This window comes from Pongo pygmaeus, chromosome 14, assembly GCF_028885625.2.
Source record: "Pongo pygmaeus isolate AG05252 chromosome 14, NHGRI_mPonPyg2-v2.0_pri, whole genome shotgun sequence".
Taxonomy (NCBI): domain Eukaryota; kingdom Metazoa; phylum Chordata; class Mammalia; order Primates; family Hominidae; genus Pongo; species Pongo pygmaeus.
The window spans coordinates 45256894-45277557 of NC_072387.2; positions in this window are offsets into that span (position 1 = coordinate 45256894).

Below are 20664 nucleotides of genomic sequence, written 5' to 3' on the forward strand. Positions count from 1 at the left end.
GGATATTTTTAACAAGAACTTCAGGTGATGCTGATGATCAGCGGGGAAACTGGCAGAGGAAGGATCACATATATTGTGCTTATGTATTTACAGAGGACAGGGGTCTTACCTCTCAACCACTGCCCTTGTAACTGCAGTTGCTCCAAGCTGAGCATCCCCTGCACAGCTCAAAATCCCCACTGGGACCTACTTTCCTGCTCGAGTCTGAATCCAGCCACCCTCCTCCTCAATAGAAAGCTGCTGCTATTGTAATAAACTTGGTGGAAGAGGGAAGTGCAAAAAGTCACATGTCTTTCTTGTTCTGTCTCTTAATTCCCCGCAAGATGATATGCACATAACAGACTAGGTTAGAGGACTGGGGGTAGCTGACAGGATTTATAAGATGAGAGAAAATATTTTACATAGAGTACTAGGTCAGACTATTCCCACAGTCCAAAGGAAAACAACATAACTAGGAAAACATTATCTAGGAGAAACACCAGTTTCTAAACTTGCTCCCCTGTCTTGAAGTCAGCCTCCCATCTGTCTGAGAGAGGCTGCCACTTCAATCTAATGCCAGGTCCCACTCTCCGACTTTCTGTTAGAAAGTCCCCTGGGATACTTTCCTATCAGTCCAACACCCTGGACCTAAGACTTCAGAGAGCCTGAGTTAGTCAAGAGAGAATACTCCCAGGCTGTGTGTGGATGGGTGTGGTATGGATGGAGCCCTGGAGGGAGGTGTGTAGCACAGGAGTTCACGGTAGGCTCTGGATCTCCCAGGACCAGCTCTCTGCAGTATCTCTCTATCAGTGAGAGGACAACTGTGCTTCTCTTGCTTCCTGGTTACCCAGCCAGCCCAAGCATGCATCTGTGTGCACGAACACACATACACAAACACACAGAAACTCAGACATACGCTCTCCTTCACCCATACATACACCATCCAAGAACAAACCATAATCCCCAGTGTTGGAAGACAGCACCTCAGTTTTCAAAGTCCACTTACTTCAATTTCACCCTGCCTTCATTGATGAGCCAAGCACAGTAAATCCCTCTCACTCATCCTTTTCCTTCAAAACCATGCCTAAACATCTACCACTTAGTAAGAAACATTTCCTACTAATACTGCTTTTCATAGCAGCAGAGCTCACTAGCCCCTGTAGTCACCTCTGACTATGCAGAGACCTCATCAAACCATTGCAAGTATAGCTTTTCTTTGTGTTGGATTGGGTCCACTCTGGGTTAAGGTGTTTGCCACCCTGGACACTGTAATAAGACATTATTATCAACGGGAATTTATTAAATAAATGAATAGAAGTGGTGTTTGGTTTTCTGTTCCTGTGTTAGTTTACTGAGGATAACGGCTTCCAGCTCCATCCATGTCCCGGCAAAGGACACAATCTCATTCCTTTTTATAGCTGCATAGTATTCTATGGTGTATATGTACCACATTTTCTTTATCCAGTCTATTATTGATGGGCATTTGGGTTGATTCCTTACCTATGTAACAAAACTGCACATCCTGCACGTGTACCTCAGAACTTAAAATAAGAATTAAAATTAAAATAATAAAATAAAATAAATGACTACATGCTTTGGCACTAGATAAAACAGACAGATATAGTTCCTGCCCTCATGGAGCTTACAATCTAGTAAGGAAGATACAAAAACAAATGAACAAACAATATGTATAATTGCAATTGCAATTAGCACTATGAAGATAATAAAATTGTGAAATAATAAGCAACAAGGGAAACTCACCAGACATAGGTGGTCAGGGAGGGCCTTCCTGATGAGATCATAGTATTTGAACGGTGTTGAGGAGAGTCTTCTCCACAAAGGGATAGCGTCTACAAAGGCCCTGTGGCAGAGAAAGGCTAGGCTTGTGAACAGAAATTCAGAGTACTGGGATCCAGAGCATGAGTCTGGAGAGGTGGGTAGGATAGGCTATGTAGGAACTGGTAGGTTAAAGTAGTAACTTGGATTTTATTCGGAGGGTGACAAGAATCCATTGAAGGCTTTTAAACAGGTAAGTTATATAATTGAATTTTTGTTTCAGAAAGATGACTGTAGATGCTTTGTAGAAAATAAACCAGAGACGGACAAAAAGTCCTATTCAGATCCACCCTGGGTGGGGTATGTGAGTGGGTGGAGAGTTGTTCTCCCAGCTACAAATATCTGCTCATCTTCTAGCCATGGAAACGGCCTGAGCTGAGAATGAGTGTTGCCACACACCCCTCCCTCCCTCCCTCCTCCTCCCGTTTCTACCACGCGCCCACCTCCCTCTCTCCCTCTCCTGGTCTCTCTGTCTCTGTCTGTCTGTCTGTCTCTCTCTCTCTCATACACACACACACACATACACCTTCTCAGATTCTTCTCTCCTCACCTAATATGTCCCCATTTGGCCCTTGTTTAAAGTATTTCAATCATGTTTCAGTCCATGTAACTATTACTCCAGTACTTTTAACATGATATGTGACTAATATTGTAATGAAACTCTAATACTGCAGCAAAGTTGAAGCATTTAAAATTGTTGCTCCTTTTAAAATTCCATTCTCAAAACAGCTATTATTCTTGATGCACTATATGGCTCATTCCTATGATTCCAGGCTGTTGTGGAGAGTTAACATTTTTGGGTGGTTTCTCCTTGGTTATCTATCTGCCCTGTTTAGCTAACGCTACATGCCATAAGACACAGAATTTGGATTCAGACCAAGACCTAAATGTTAACTCTACAACCGTAGGCAACCTTCTGAGACTCCAGATATTGGTGACTAGAAGAGAATAATAACCTCCTTACAATGTTGTGAGAATTAAGAAACTATATGTGTTGACAGAGGAGGGTGTCCAGGTTCTTGGAGTCTTGAATAAAGAATTGGACAAAATGCACAAACAAAGCAAGGAAGAAATGGAGAGTTTTATTGTAAAGGAAAGTACACTCCACAGTGTGGGAGCAGGCCTGAGCATAGGGGCTCAAAGTCCCCATTATTTAGAATTTTGGGGAGTTTCAATATCCTCTAGAGGATTGGGGCACATACTATATAAACGAAGAGGATGAAGTAAAGTTGCGAAGTCATTTACTTGGCCTACGCTCTACGGAGAGGATATTTCCTGTCATAGCTGAAGTGTGAATTGTCCTTATGTTTCCTGCCTCCAGACCCTATTTTCCTGCCTCATCTCTTCCCTGAGAGATGTGATCCCATAAATCTTTATGGGAGGCAAAGGGACCGATGATCTTTTTTGGTAACTGCTTCATGCTGGCTTGGGGCATAGTCCTTACCTATTGGGGATCACAGAACTCTCCCTGCTCTATTTAGTGGAGGCAGGGTAGCTTCTTGCTGTCCAAGGTTGGTGTCTTCACCTGGAACTGGCTGGAACCTTTGTTGCATCATCATCTGAAGCTTGACGGTGTCTAGCAAGAGGAAATGAATTTGGTTAAAAGATTTAATGGGAACTTCAAGGGGTGGATACCTATGTTGTCAGAAATGTTTGTTACAGAGATTTGCAGAAGAAAAAAACAAAAGCTAGTCTGTTGCAGAATCCATGCGTTTCCTTAAAGACTTAGCACAAACGAATCCATCTGGGTTTGGTTTGGTCTGTTGGGGCCCAGGGCATGAGTGCATGAGCTTAGTCCAAAACAATGGCCTCACAGAGTTTTGTTTTAAAAATTCCCCCTTTTTGGTCAGGTTCTCACTTAGGTGAGTGTGCAACCAAAATTTAGGGCCTTAGCGCCACCTCTCAGTTACCATCATGTTGGGTTTCCAGTCTCAGCCCATCATTTATAGGTATGGTGTCCTCATGGTTGTACATTTCTTTCAGCTCTTGTCATTCCAGTTGAAGAGAGACCATTTGATGTTCTAGAGATGGCTGCACGCAAGCATTTAAAACCTTTGAGAGAATACAGTGCACCAGGGAGACTATTATTATCACTACTGGAAGGAAAATACCCAGAGTTCAGAGTATGCTCCTTAACCAGGGTCCCTAGAAACCAAACCACCTACACTTAAATAGGTTAAAGAATGAGCTAGATGAAGAGTCTACTCACTTGATAAGTGGTCTTTTCATTAATCCCCTACACTGAATTTTTATAATCTGCATTTGACATGTTTCTCCATAGGCCACAAGTGTCAGCAGCTGTAGAAGAACTTCTTTGTTTAGCCAATTCTATTTAGCATAACTTTCAAAGAGAATTTAAAATCTGTTGTGTAACGATAGCCTTTAAAGTAGATTTGCTATAGAGCCTATCATGAGGGATACATTTCTAATCATTGCTTCTTTTACTTTAAGCCATGGAAAAAGGACCTAACACATAACACCCTTCTAGGAGAGTGAAGACCCCCTGGCAATGTTCTCTTTAACCCATGATGTGGGTTAAGAGGGATGAACCAATACTTTGTTTTTGAGTGATTATGGGGCAACATATGTACCACTAAAGTTTCTTACCTGCATTGGGCCTTCATCTCTATCAAAGTAGAAGGTTATCCATGTATAAGGCTGGCTGCAAACTTCTTCACAAATAAAAGTATACCCCATAAGTTCACATAACAGACCCTTTTTCCACTTCTATTGTTAGTAGAGATATAAGCAAGAAAAAATATTCAAAGATAAGAGTTTCATGATAGTAGAAGTCTTACTCTGTGAACTTGGGAAAAGCTGTTCACTTCAAGGATGCCATCTTCTTCTTCTTGGGAGAAATTGCTCTGGTTAGCTTTACCTCAAGGGTTCTAATGGGTGCACAAGTCCAAAAGTGTGGAGGGAAACATTTCAGTTGCGAGACCATGAACCCAAAGCCCAGGGTCCCGAAGTTTAGTTGCAGTGAGGATGGTAAAGACAGACTTTCTCTGGTGTTCTCAGAAGATTCAAACCATAAAAAGCTTTTTTACCTGCTGCAAATACACTGTAGCATAATAATCTACTGTTATAACATCAGCCCTCTCACATGGGAAAGCTTTTATACAACCAGAAAACATGCATTGGAAATAACAATTGAATGAAATCCCTTTATAAAATGTTTAAATGGCCCACAAGGTGACCAAATGTACATGAAGCTTTAATTGTCTTCCCAGGAATAGGGGACCAAGCATTGGTTATAAGCTATTTTAAAAATTTCAGTATAAGCTGGTTTAACATGAAACTCTGACAAAGTATTTTATTGGTATTTAGTTAATTTTTGTTCTACTTGGGTTAGTAGCTTTATACAAGGAAATTTGGTTATTTGTGTGGTTTACAATAACTTAACATAATAACCATAATTATAATTGATAGCATGTACTATTTTAGAAATCCCATACAATTTTGGAATATATATTAGTATTATTCACAAAAAAAACTTAAAGAAGACTGAACATCATTTTGGCAATCCCATGTACCTAAACACATCAAATAATCCTGTTTACCTCCTTTCTGGATGTTTTCAGGGGCCCTCTGATCCATCCAGAAAGCCAGGCATTAGGAAAGACAATTTTGATACTGAAGTTTGATTTTGGAATTCCAGATTATTTATTTTGCCAAAATAATGACTCAGAAATTTTAAAGAGGTAAAAACCTTTTACAAAACACACACAGAGACATACATTCTACTGTTCTTACACACCGTGCATGTAAAACCATTTCTAGTAGCCTTAATTGCATGTTACAATGGCGACTCTTAGCAATTTTAACTTTAATGTAAAACCTGGTAAGTTATGTTCTGATAAGGTTTGACTGTTTCCAGCATAGCTAGGGGCATGGCCAACTCCACATGTTCCCAGGCCTTACCTAGCTGGAAAGCAGGCAAGTTAAACAATTTTCAAAAGCCAAATAAGCAGTTTATGACCTTAAAGCATTTAGCAAACCTAACATTGGAACATAATTTAGACCACATGTTTCCATTTTAAAGACATTGTACTTTACCAATGATCTTTAAAACCCTCTTTATTTCCCAAAGATTGCTAAAGTCACGTGAACTAAAAGGCATTACGATTTCTACTTTCCTGATGAAATATTTGATTTAAGCTCTTTTATTATTAAACCAATTAATTTAAAACTTTACAGAGGAGATTAGCCAGTTTGCACAGAGAGAAAGAGGCCAGAGACTGGCTAGTAAGAAATTCTTACCCTTTAGCTGACATGCTAGGTTTCAGGATTCTCTCTCTCTGAGCGGCCCTTGCAACTATGCCCTATGGAGAAGATATTTTCTGTCATAACTGAAGGGTGAACTGGCCTTATGTTCCCTGCCTCCAGACCCTATTTTCCTGCCTTATGTGTAAACTGTCTAGTTCACATACTTGGGGAGTAGTATCATATATGCAAATGTTAAGCAAACATCATTAAATTTTGACTTCTGAAGATTCACATTTTCCCATTATTTCTGCCCACCACCTACTTTCTCTGCCTTCATGCATCCAATTCCTCTTCCATTCTCCCTTCTTCACACACCTGCCCTAGTCTCTCATTTGCTGAGCCCTTACTGCTCTGCTGTCATCTTCCTGCTTTTGCCTACCCTCCATCTATGTCTCGCCATGACCTCAGCAAGGATGCGTGGAGGGAGAACTCATTGAAATTGTTTCTTTCAACAGCAATATCTACTTATTTCAGCCTATCCCCTTCCCAAGACCTGAGGGTGTTGGGAACAGAGTCATGTGCCATAATACAAGTAACTGGTGGAGAAACAGATCAGAAACAAGGGCTGCCAGCAAGCACCCTGTGGCTTATGAGGGATAACGAAGGTGCTGAGGGATTTGGGGTTATGATCAAACTTGAAGTGATCCTAGGAAAGTCGGACTGGGACGCAATAGTGCCTGGAGAAGTCAGACATCATGCCCTCTGTCTAGATGTTCAAATTCTCCAGAGCTGGCCCAATTCACCAGCACCACTGTGCCTCCCGTTCAGCTGCACAGCACATTGCTGATTCTCAAACTGGCCTTGTTTTCTTAATTTAGAGTAGTCATCACACTACTCATCCCTAGCATTCAACAGCACTTCTTGAAGGAAATTTGCACATTGTTACTCAAGGATTACCAAATTTCAAAAAAAAAAAAGTTTCTTTGTAATAAAATTCACTCACCCCCAAAGATATAGTAACTGATGATTCATAAGCTCATTCAAGATCTTCCAGTGCCTCAAACTTATTATTACATACATCATTTTTTGCTCCATATGCATAGATGCCTGTCTAGAGGGAATTCTGCTTAATAAAATTCCAGATTAGTCTACTATAATACAAGTTATAATAACATTAAAAGTATTTAAACATGCTTATTGCTAGTAGTAAAAACAAAGTGGTTTAGCTCAAAGTGATTATTCAAGCAGGAATAATAATAATAAATAATATTAACTGCTAGCACTTATATAGTCATTGCTGGGTGTCACACACTTTTTTATATTTACTCTTGACATCCCATGAGGTAGGTACTATTATTATTTCCATTTTACAGATTGGGAAACTGAGGAAGATCACAAAGCTAATGAATGGTAAAATCAAAGATCCAACCCAAAAAATTCAGGCTCTAAGTTCTGCAAATTAACTACTAGGCTTCACTCCTCCTCTTCCTTTCATTCAAACATTGTCACTTTTAAAATAGATATGTTTTAGAAAATGTTTATTCACGAAAGTAGCTGAGAAATAAATGTATAACCAAACATTAAACTTTGTAGTAGATCCCAGGCCAGTGTAAACACACACTTGCTGAAAATGAAAGGGGCACCAGGCTATATTGCTTCTTACGTAAATATAGACACAGATCCCACACATCCTCCTTACTCACTGACATGCTCAAGGCCAAAGAAATACGAACAAGAGTCCTGCTTCCCAGGTGTGGGCACAAAGATGACTCAGCTCTACAGCAGCCTGGGGACATAGAGATGCCTACACACAAGATGCACCGGGGAGCCCCTTCTTGGGGAAGATTCATTTCTCATAAAATGAAGAGGTGTTCATCCATTTAGTGAACGTTTCTTGAACACTTACTGTATGTTAGGCATTGTTCTTTGCTTTTGGGATTTGACAGTAAGAAAAACAGACAAAAATCCTGCAAGAAGTTTATGTTTTAGTGGAGAAAACAGACAATAACAGACAAGTATAAAATATATAGTAAATTGGATAATTATAGGTGCATAGGAAAAAATATAAAGCAAGGAAAGGAAATAGAGTTGAATGCAGTTGTAAGTTGAGACGGAAGTGAAAATAGAGACGTTTCTCAGAAGATGCTATCTGAGTTGCAAAAAGCATCTTTTTGCTCCTCCTCATCATGAAATTACAACCCAAAGGATGAACTTCTGAAGATTACAGTGTGAAAATGGTTGTTGGACCTCCACTATTTCAACCATTTGGAGTCAGCCACCATAAAACACAAAACATGTAAAACAAATAATTTAAAACAAATCAAAATAGAGCTTTCACAGATTTACCTGGCCGGGGGTTGGGGCGGGGGGAAGGAAAGCTCTTTCATACATTGAACCGACATCTTATTTGCTCTGTCTTCCATTGCTGATGTGGTCTACATGGGCAATTCCAAGTCCAAAGGTTTGGATGAGTTTTTTTCACCTAATTGGAATGAATAAATACTTTAATGTCCTGCCAACTCAGCCTCAGCTAAATGACTAGAAGTAAAATAAACTGCTATTAGAATTTTCTAGTTGGAAAACTAGCTCTACTGGAAGTGAGTATAAGGTATGGCAGAGACAGAGGAAGAAGTTTGCTCCTAAGTTGGGGATGTTTGAGCCAGCTCTTGACCATATAGATGAGTGCCAAAGAAGGCATTCCAGTAGCAATAGCAAGTCCAAAGGCATGCAGGCTGAGAATGCTTAGGATGTGCAAGGAATCACTGGGCATTCCATATTCTCAGCACACAATGCAAAAGCAGGGAAACAGATCAGTGCAGAACCACCTTCAAAGTGCCCCACCTTTCACTCCTAGTGTGGCATCTTAATTCTCAGTGTTATGGTGGTTGAACAGAATCTCAAAGCTTGTAGCTAGATACTGTATGCAGCACTTTAACGGGGTGGGGAGGGGGAACTGGAAACCCAGGATAAAGGATAGCAGCCCTGCCTGAGAAGGCTGAGCCTCCATCTCTGCAGATCTGAGGGTGTGTTTCCTGCTGATGACCCCAGGATGACAACACACTCATTAGGGCACTTCCAGGCAGTGGTGGGAGCCGGGGTGAGCCAGGACCCAGCCGTCCAGGACTCCCTTTTAGGCCACGTTAGATTTGAGCATTATCGTGTGACTGGGGGTTGCTGCTGAGCCCGCCTAAACAAGGGAATGACATGATTTTCTGCTTCACAAGTTTATTTATTTATTTATTTTTATTATACTTTAAGTTTTAGGGTACATGTGCACAATGTGCAGGTTTGTTACATATGTATACATGTGCCATGTTGGTGTGCTGCACCCATTAACTTGTCATTTAACATTAGGTATATCTCCTAATGCTATCCCTCCCCCCTCCCCCCACCCCACAACAGGCCCCAGTGTGTGATGTTCCCCTTCCTGTGTCCATGTGTTCTCATTGTTCAATTCCCACCTGTGAGTGAGAACATGCGGTGTTTGGTTTTTTGTCCTTGCAAAAGAAACTACCATCAGAGTGAATGGGCAACCTACAGAATAGGAGAAAATTTTTGCAATCTACTCATCTGACAAAGGGCTAATATCCAGAATTTACACTGAACTCAAACAAATTTACCACAAAAAATCAAACAACCCCATCAAAATGTGGGCGAAGGATATGAACAGACACTTCTCAAAAGAAGACATTTATGCAGCCAAAAGACACATGAAAAAATGCCCATCATCACTGGCCATCAGAGAAATGCAAATCAAAACCACGGTGAGATACCATCTCACACCAGTTAGAATGGCGATCATTAAAAAGTCAGGAAACAACAGGTGCTGGAGAGGATGTGGAGAAATAGGAACACTTTTACACTGTTGGTGGGACTGTAAACTAGTTCAACCATTGTGGAAGTCAGTGTGGCGATTCCTCAGGGATCTAGAACTAGAAATACCATTTGACCCAGCCATCTCATTACTGGTTATATACCCAAAGGATTATAAATCATGCTGCTATAAAGACACATGCACACGTATGTTTATTACGGCACTATTCACAATAGCAAAGACTTGGAACCAACCCAAATGTCCAACAATGATAGACTGGATTAAGAAAATGTGGCACATATACACCATGGAATACTATGCAGCCATAAAAAATGAGTTCATGTCCTTTGTAGGGACATGGATGAAGCTGGAAACCATCATTCTCAACAAGTTTATTTTAAAGCACAGGGCTTAATATTTATTATTATTATTATTATTATTATTAAAATCTCAACAGCTTTAGGGGTACAAGTGGCTTTTGGTTCCATGGATGAATTGTTTAGTGGTGAAGTCTGGGTTTTGGGTGTACCCTTTGCCCGAGTAGTGTACATTGTACCCAATAGGTGATGTTTCATCCCTCACCTCCCATCTTTCCCCCTTCTGAGTCTCCAGTGTGCATTACTGCTCTCTGTATGACTTTGCATACCCATTTCTTAGCTCCCATTTGTAAATGAAGACATGTGGTATTTGGTTTTCCATTCCTGAGTTGCTTTACTTAGATTAATGGCCCCCAGTTCCAAGCAAGTTACTGCAAAAGACATTATTTCATTCTTCTTTATAACTGAGAAGCATTACGTGGTTTATATACACCACATTTTCTTTATCAACTCATCAATTGATGGACATTTAGGTTGACTCCATATCTTTGCATTTGTAAATTGTGCTGCAATAAACATACAAGTACAGTTGTCTTTTTTGTGTAATGATTTCTTTTCCTTTGGGTAGATACCCAGTAGTGGGATCGCTGGATGGAATGGTAGATCTACTTTTAGTTCTTTGAGAAATCTCCTTAGAGTTTTCCATAGAGGTTGTACTAAATTGCATTCCCACCAGCAGCATATAAGTGGTCCCTTTGAAGTATTGCTTTTCCAGTTCTTGAAACATATAATGGCTTTGTGATGTTTGTAGGATGAATGAGGGAGTACAAGACAGACCAAGCAGGAAGAAACAAATTCCCTCCACTCCCTGAGAAGGACAGCATTAGAATCCTTCAACTTGAGAGGAGAACTGACTCACAGTGATTTTACTGGCACCATCTGAAAAATCAATACAAGCAACTTGACTTTCTGAGGATCCTCTGAGGAGCTTTCCATGTGTCTGTTGCATCATGCCAGCTATAGCAAATATTCTTTTGCTTAGAAAAGTCAGTGGAAAGAAGTGAGACTGCAAGACATGTAACAAATTGGATCGCTGAGTTTTTGAATTGAGTAGTCGTTTAGTAAAGCAGGGCATACTATATGCCATGAAAATATTCATGGGGACATGAGGAAAGTGGTAATAAGCCAAAGAATACACAAAAAAATGCTGAACAGGAAAAAGGATCTTATTTGGTTCAGTGAACTCAGCCTCTTTGAAACTTTAAACCTCTCTCTGACTGTGCTCTTGCAACTCTCAATCAACTGTTATATATAAATATGGAAGTATTTCAAGCTTGTTTGTACTTTGCTTCAGTGACCCTGCAGACAATTTATCCCACACTGTTTACAAGGCTGCATGAAATCCACAGTTCTGTCTGAATTCTTTTTTTTCCCTTTAAAGGTTTGGCTGCCTCCTGGTTTGGGCTCCCTTTGACTTGTGAGAATAATTTGTTGCACTCTACCCCTTCCTTCTGATGTTATGCTTCATTAGCCCCAAAGCCCCAAAGTTCCTCTTCTCCAAAATTTCCCCTGATCTCTTCAACTTTTCTTCCAGGAACAAGCTCTAGGCTGTGTTCAGAGCCAGCAATGCCTGCTGGCTTCTTCTTCTGCACCCTGGGATACTTCAGACTGTCTTGACCAGTAATCCCAGCAAAGCTAAGGTCTTAGAGACATTCGTACTCCAATCTATAAAAGCCTCTCCATAGGATTTGATTTTCAATTACATTGTCATGAGAAAGTGCTGAAGGAGGAAATTCATTTATGAAATCAATATGCATGTTGAAATGATTTGTGACAGAGCTAACTATCGATATAAATTTTTCAAAAAGCATTTAGAATGATCAGTTTTGCATTGGTAATGGAATCGCTTTTTCTTACTCTTAGCACTACCTCTGTTCCAAAATATAACTACAATATGTGGGATTCTTTTACCGTAATCTTGACACTGTTCTTTTTTCCTATATGAATGCCACATTTAGATCTCAAATTTGATGCAATAATTTAGATGAGGAATGTGGTCATTGTGTATGAAGAATAGCATTTTTATTTTTTTTGAAACTGAGTCTCACTCTGTCGCCCAGGCTGAAGTGCAGTGATGTGATCACAGCTCACTGAGCCGCAACCTCCTGGGCTCAAGCAATCCTCCTGCCTCGGCCTCCCAAGTAGCTGAGATCACAGACACGTGTAACCACACACAGCTAATTTTGCATTTTTTGTAGAGAAGGGATCTCATTATGTTGCCCAGGCTGGTTTTGAACTCCTGGGCTCAAGCAATCCTCCCACCGTGGCCTCCCAAAGTGCTTTGATTACAGGCATGAGCCACTGCACCCGGCAAAGGATAGCATTTTTACAGGTGTTTATTTCCTTATAATACACTTTTTTCTCTACATAAACCTCCATGGTTCTAACTTGAGCTAGGGGAGAGAGAGCAAGTAGGGAGAATGTCAACACCTTAGGAACAGGGTTCAGGAATTGGGGAGAGACCAAGGTCACCAAAAACAGCCAGAGCAGTTATGAGGGGAAATAGTCTGGTTTATAAAGGCAGGTCTTTAGGAAGGCACTTGAGTGAGCCAATGCCAATGTCCAAAGCAGTGGGGACCTCAGCCATCGCTCTCTCCTTCCTTGTCATGTCGATTTTCCGAATGAGTTGCCTCCACTTCCTCAGTCTGTGTTTGCTCCTTAACTACTTACTGCAGTCTGGTTCCTGCTATGCACACACACACACTGGCACACCCAAACACATACTCACACACACAACAGCGACTGAAATTGCTGTGCTCTTTGAAGGACGTCACTTCTGTCCTTTCCTTGTCTGAACTCCCTGCAGCACTTAACACACTGTTGAATATTCCCTCTTCAAAACGTGGTCTCTCCTAGTTTTCAAAGACCCCATACTTCTCTGGTATTCCTCTGGCCATTCCTTTCCAATACCTTTCTCTGCAACTTTTTTCTCAACTCTTCTTTTATTTTTATTATTATTATTATTATTTTTGAGATGGAGTCTTTCTCTGTCGCCCAGGCTGGAGTGCAGTGGCATGAAATTGGCTCACTGCAATCTCCACCTCCCAGGTTCAAGCAATTCTCCTGTCTCAGCCTCCCGAGTAGCTTGGATTACAGGTGCCCACCACCACGCCCAGCTAACTTTTTTTTTTCTGTATTTTTGTAAAGATGGGGTTTCACCATGTTGGCCAGGCTGATCTTGAACTCCTGACCTCAGGTGATCCACCCGCCTCAGCCTCCCAAAGTGCTGGGATTATAGGCTTCAGCCTCCGCTTCTGGCCTACAACTCTTCTTTCACATGTTCATTTTCCCCAGATACTTGTCCTTGGCTATCTTTTTTTTTCACTTCACACAATCATGTCCACTCCCATGGCATTTCCATCCACACGCTGTTGACTCTCTGCCGACTTACAATCTAACTACCTTCTGCCCCAAACTCAGCACATCCGAAACTAAGTTCCTCATCTTCCTGCCATGATGCCCCCAACCTTCTCCCTGTCTTGCTGACTCTGCTGACACGTGCCTCCACCAACTGCCTCACTCTGTTCAAACAACCACAACATCCTGACCTTCAGGCCTCCCTAGAGTTCTTGAATTCACACACCTCTCCCTAATATCATTGTCCTGTTCCAGGCCACATAGCTAGGATCCTTAACTGGTTTTCTGGCTTCTAAGCTCATCTTCCTGCAATCCAATCTTCAATCTACAGCCAAAGACATTTTTCTAAAAAGAAAATCTGACCCATCATGTACCATCCTTCAGTGGCTTTCCATTGAGCTAAGAATAAAGATAAAATTTCTCCAGTGGGTCCAAGGCCCTGGGGCACCACCCCTCAATACTTCATATCTTACCACTCTCCTAACTTCCTTCAACACACCCCCACCCATCTTTATACACGCTGCTCTCTTTGTCTGGGACACCAATTCCTCCCTCATCCCTAATGCCTGGCTAGATCATACACATCTGTGCTTTTCACTGAGACATCAATTTCTCTAGGGAATCATCTGTGATATTTCCAGGCAGGGTATCTCCTACAGGTTTCCTATCACCTGCTGTTAATGGAACATGAAGCACTCGCCCCTGGAGTGATTCATCTGTCTCCCCTCCCGCATGGTACTCTGAGCTCCTGCAGGCAAGGCTGCAGGCTATCTCACAGCCCAGGGCAAAGCACATGAAACCCCCTCAATAAAGAGTCCACACATGAATGAGTGATAACCTGGGAAAAATAGAAGTAAAATTTCCTCATGTGCATCAGTGTTTCCATACGGAATCCATTTAAATTAACAAAAGAATTTCCACTTTTAAATGTTTGTCTATAAGCTACACAACGTCCCATAAAACAAATGAAAACAGAAAAAAAAATCTTAGTTGAAATGTTTTTTCCAAGTCATGTACTGCATAAAGCTCAGCACAGCCTCTTTCAGTGTTTGCAGGTCCCGATCTCTGGCTGCCCCAGGCTTTGGACCTGTTCCTTTCAGCTTCTTGTGAGGCAGGAGTGCGAGTACTGTGCCCTCCACCCCATGCCCTTGCTGTGGACTGTGCAGACCCCAGCTGTTATTTACTAATTCTCTTCTGGAACCACTTTCTCCTTGTTGAAGGAGCCCCTATGATTCAGCAGCTTGTAAATGAGTTAGACCTTTTTGCTCAAAGCAGACTGAACACAATGAACCACCGCATACTACGTGGCAATTAAATTAGAGAAACATTGAACAGATCTCTGCATAATCAGAAGGTACCTGCTTATAAACTGCAATTAGCTAGAATCTTTTTTTTTCAAGGCAAGATCACAATTCAACCATGCTCAGCCACGTTGTCATAGTGAATGCTAAACTACAAGTAATTTCTAGTGAAGGAAGCATGCTATTAGTCCTCGGTGCTCCAGTTTCCCCCCCACAGAATAAAGATGTATTTTATCAAAAATAACTTATACCTTGGCATCCAGTGTAGTGTAAATTTGATAGAAATATAAAACCCTGTTAAAATTAGAGACATGAGAACACCAAAACTTATTCTTCCTGTTTAACTGTAACTTTGTACCCATTGACCAAACTCTTCTGATTCCCTCCCTCCATCCTCCCCAGCCTCTGTTAACCACTATAGCAAATAACAATGCAGTGAATATTTTAAGACAGCTAGAAGAAATGAGAAATGTTTAAAGTGGCGGATATGGTAATTACCCCAATTTGATCATTATATTATGCATACACACGTCAAAATATCACATTGTATCCTGTAAGTATGTACAATTATTGTATCCATTATATATTTTTAAAATTAAGCAAAAGTAAAAAACCAAGAACATGAAATCCGTTAACTCACACAATATGCAGACTGAGAACTTTGTGAATTTTAGAAGTGCAGGTTTCAGATTGTGCCCTGAATGTGCTAATACGGGGTGTATAGATGATCTGTTCCTAATGTGTATGAAGACAGACTTTTTGTAAATAGCTTAATGAATATTTATTTTAATCACAGTATAGAGTTTATCCTAAATTTTTACTTCTTTGCACCTCCTTAGAGACTGAATAAGAAGCTGAAAGATTAGCAGCCTCAAAGAATTTTAAATACATATCTGGAATGTCTGCTATTATAGGTCCTGTAATTCTATAGGTTCTGTGATTCACTAAACAATTACTCAGCATTGAGTATTAGGAAAGCACAGACTCTGTCCTCAGGTTACTCACAGTCTGGTTGGGGGCAGAAGGAGAAGAAGTAGAAAAGAAAAAGAAGAAACAAACATGTGCTGGATGTCTGCTGTGTGTCTGGCACTATAAGAGATGATATATAAATTTCATTGAATCTCCACGAAAATCCCATGTGGTTTGGATTATTATCTCTGTCTTCCAGAGAAAGAAACAGAGGTTCAGAGAGATACATTCCCCAAGATCACACAGCTTGTAACTTGCTGCAGAGCAATGCAATGAGAGCTGCACTAGCCAGAGAAGGAGGTCACCCATGTGATAAGTACAGTGAGAACAAATAGAAAAGTGAGAAGGGGCTTTGCTTTGTTGGACAGCATGAGTTTAAAGATTCTGGTTTTGACGTCTAAGTTATTCCTGAGAAGACGTGCTTTAGACAGCTGGATAAATGGGTCTGGAGGTCAGAAGAGAGCCAAAGCTGAAGGCATGAATGAGATCCTTTGGGATTATGTACAAATCCAAAAGAAAAAAGGCTGAGGATTGAACTTTGTGGCTTTTAAGAAAACAGTACTTAAGCGGTACATAGGCTGGACATGATGGCTCACACCTGTAATCCCTGCATTTTGGAAGGCCAAGGCAGGAGGATCACTTCAGGCCAGGAATTGGATACCAGCCTCGGGGCAACATCGCAAGACGTATTTACAGAAAAATACAAAAATTAGACAGCCATGGTGGTGTGTGCATGTAGTCCCAGCTACCTTGAGAGGATGAGATGGAAGGATAGCTTGAGCCTAGGAAGTTGAGGCTGTAGGGAGCCAAGATCATGCCTCTGCACTCCAGCCTGTGTGACAGAATGGACCCTGTCTCAAAAAAAATAAATAAAGAAAGAAGAGGAATCCACCAAAAAGACAAATAAGAAGCAGGAGAACATAATGTCATGGAGTAAAAGCTGCAAAAGAGGAGCAGGTGTCAGAGGAGGGCTGCATTGAATTATTGAATTTTGCTGTTAATATGGGAAGGCCTGGGTTGTGTTATGACCTAGGAGGTAGCCCATGGCATGCAGAGGCAAGAGATGAACAGGAAGGGGGCCATCTTCTCCCTCTAGATGGCAAGCTCCACCTAGCACATCAGGCCAGCCTTGTCTTTTCACCCCTTTACTTTAGGGCTATCCACAGTCTCAGAAATGCTTGTTGAATTACTGCATGAATGATTTAATCAACTAATGCTTAAAGATGTGAGGTCCTAGAGAAGAGGGGAGGAAATAAAATCCAGAGCAAGGATGGTGACCTCAGTGCTGGACAAGAGGAGGTTCCCCTCTTCCTTTGAAACTAGAGTCACCAACACCAAGCATTCTGCTCAGAATAGAGGAGACACTCATATTTGTGAACCAAATCAATGAATTCTGTTCAGAGCATTATAACTCATCCATGTTCCTTAATTTCATGGTTAGAAGGTTGTATTGAAAAAATTAAGTCCAGTAAGCTAAGTTGGACTTTGGTCACCAACAATGATTCAATGATTTTTAGTAGACATGCTAAAATGGCCTTCTCTTGATTTTTAATTATGAATGGCATAAGCCCTTTGCTGTTGATAGTTTAATATTACATTTGAAAAAGGAAACTGGTTATTGAGCATTGTGGAAATTAGGTTATTTTCAAATCTGATGAAGATTCTCATGCTACTATAATATAGGATTTATCCATGAATATTCATGGATAAATAAAATATGAGATGCATACAAATAAGAATGAAGTGTAGAAATTTGCTTTTCTAACTTGGTACTAATCCAACGGATGAGCAAAGAAAACATAGGAGAAAAAGAGGTAAAATGTTAAGAAACTCTTTTAAGAAGATAATCAGACAAGCCTAGAATCTCACAGGGTATGTCAAAAGAAATGTAAATGTGTGGAGAATTGAGAAATGGCTCAGGAGGGTTTATCTTTTCCATTTGTGTTCTCCAAATGCCATCTGAGGCAGCACTGTGACCCTGGCTCCCAGATAAGAGCAGAGCCTGTGCCGGAGTCGGTGACCTCTGTCACAGAAATGCCGACTGTCTCAGTTCCCTCTGCATTTGCATTTTCTTCCCTGACTTGGAAAGTCTGCATTTCCACATGCAGGCTTCCATACTCCAGTTGAAAGATCACGTGGCTGCCTGTCTAGCCCTCCACTGACAGGAATACAAAGCCAGCCATTTTCAAATGATGTGACTACCCCTATGGGTTATGGAACACTGGAGAATCACGGCAGCTTCTCCCATTGTTCAATGGGTAAACTTGTGTAGCTCTTGTCCTAGATTCCTAAGGGGACACCAATTTTCTCCAAACTCCTCCCAACCCCAGTGTTTTCCTCAAGGAATGATGTTTGGATAATATAACATGATAAAGTAATTTCCTTTCCTCCCCATTCCCATTGTTGCCCCATGGAAAACTGGGATTGAATAACTGAAACGACTTGGAAAACTGCTGCAATCTCCACATTGCTGTCTCCCATACGTGATCCATGCTGAGCCACGCTGGCAGATACATCTTCTGAGCACATAAGGGATTTTCTATTTTGAAGCCATGTTCAAGAACATGCAATGGCTCCTGTTGCCTTCCAGGTCAAGTCTTCCTTCAGGCAGCTTTGAAAACCTTCAGAATGTGGCTCCATTCCTACTTGTTCACACTCCTGCCCTCCAAGTCACCCTCCTACTGGATAGAACCACCTCCTTTCTGCACAGGGCCATTCTCATCTCTGCCCCACTGCCTACCCTGGCCTGTCTCCATTCCTCCACCAGTGGGAGTGCCTCCCCACACCACCCCTTTCCCAACTCCTTGCCTGTCTCTCCAGGGCCAGGTTAAGCCCCGCTCTCCGGGGAGTTCCCTGCTGGTGACACTGGCAGAAAGAGAGGAATCTTTCTGCCTGAGGCAGACCGTCCAGACAAGGATATACTTAATTGTATTTTGTTTGTGGGGGCTCCCTTGGAAATATATCTTAGACTTATTTCTGCATTCCCTCTATAACTAGGGAAAGGCAAAGCCAATAGTAGGCATACATACTTACTGGGCCCTTGATTGTAGAGCCCCTACCTGTCTTCTTGCCCTGAGGCCACAGGGATTTATCTCTAGTTGAATGTCTGCAGCTGGGGAGCCAGGTATTAACATTCTTACTACAAACCCAATTCTCACATTACCTCTTTAGCAAATGCAAATCTTTACTGGTTGAGTCAGAGAGAAGTTTCTATAAATTCATTCAGTGTTAACCAAATTTTAATGTTAGCCTCTGGCGGGTTTTCGCTGCTTTCTCAGATATGTGCAGTTGGTTTCAAATCTGTGTCCTATTTGAAATGTGATAAGAAGCTAAAGAGAGTAATTGATGGGGGAGCTTATGGCTATGGAAACTAAGCTTCCTTTGGTCATCCTCAGATCCTTTATGTCATCTGCTAGCCTGGACCAAGATCACATATTCACATTGCTTGAAAACCTTTTTATGATTTCAAATGGCACCATTTCAGAGCTACTTACATTTAGTGTCTGTTTCAATACTTTTGACTCATTGAGGAGTGACATGGTGGCTGATGTACACAGAAATGGAACTGGGAATTCTTGGTTTAACTCTTAAAACCCTATTCCTCAGATGCTTACAGAAGATCCAGACCTTTCCTAGACCCTCAAAAATCCCTTTCGTCAATCGTTTCAAATATTAGAATTAGCTTCCCCTGAGATTTTTACTCTAAATGTTAATTATACATTAACAGAAGAACTAGAAATAAATAGCATTTATATTTTTGGTTTTCTGTGATTATTTATGTCTCTGCCTTCAGAATGAAATCATTTCCTTCCTGCCTAATCAGCCTGAATTTAGGTAACAGAATATAGCTGTGGACCTAAGCTAGATTTCAAGAAAGAAAAATAATTTCACAGCTGACTATGCATGTCTCTATTGCCATTACTAGTTCATCTTAATTGAATGCTGTCTGTGCACTTCCTGGTAAACCACATATTCATCCTTCAAGACCCAGTTCAAACGTCACTCTGTGAAGCCTTCCCCAGCTCCCCTGGCAGAGTTTAACATCCCTTCTTTATATTCCAGCAGCTTGTGTTTAATTCTTTGTGAGTTCAAGGAATCAAACACTTTATTGAGCATCCACTTTCCATGACTCAGTGCCCTTGCCATAATGTACTTTATGGACTTTATCAATGGACCTGTCTGTCTTCCTTTCTCACTCAAATTCCTCATGGTGAGTGCTACATCTTACTCATGTTTGTATATTCTGCACAATGCCTAGCACACAGCAGAGGCTCAGTGGGATGATTTGTATAAAAGGCCACAGGAGGCTGGTGGTTCCTGAGCAGCTGCTTGAGTAATATCACCAAAGATAGGCAGATTGATTCATGTAGGCTGAGCTTTTGAAGTGGAAGAGTTTGTCTGGGATTCTAACCACAGGAAACAGAGAGAATGGAATGGATGAGGAAATGGGTTGCTGGCCAGCGAGTTTGAGCCATCAACAGGAACCACCTAAATAGCTCCTGAATGTGCTTCTATTACCTCTCTATCATCACTGCCCCAAACTTTTTCAGGTATTCCTCGTTTCTTGCCTGAATTTACTAATGACCTCAAATTGGTCTCCCTAGTTTCCTTATAGTACTGTTTTCCGCCATAGTCTCCTCTTAACCATCTTCGACATGACCTCCAGCCTGAACTTTCTAAAAACAAATCCAGTATTTGTTTGCTTAAAATCCTTTCAGTGCTTAAAATCCTTTCAGTGATCACACACACACACTTGCGCGCACACACACACACACACACACGCAAATGCACATACACATTGCCTTCATTCTGAAATCCAGAGTCC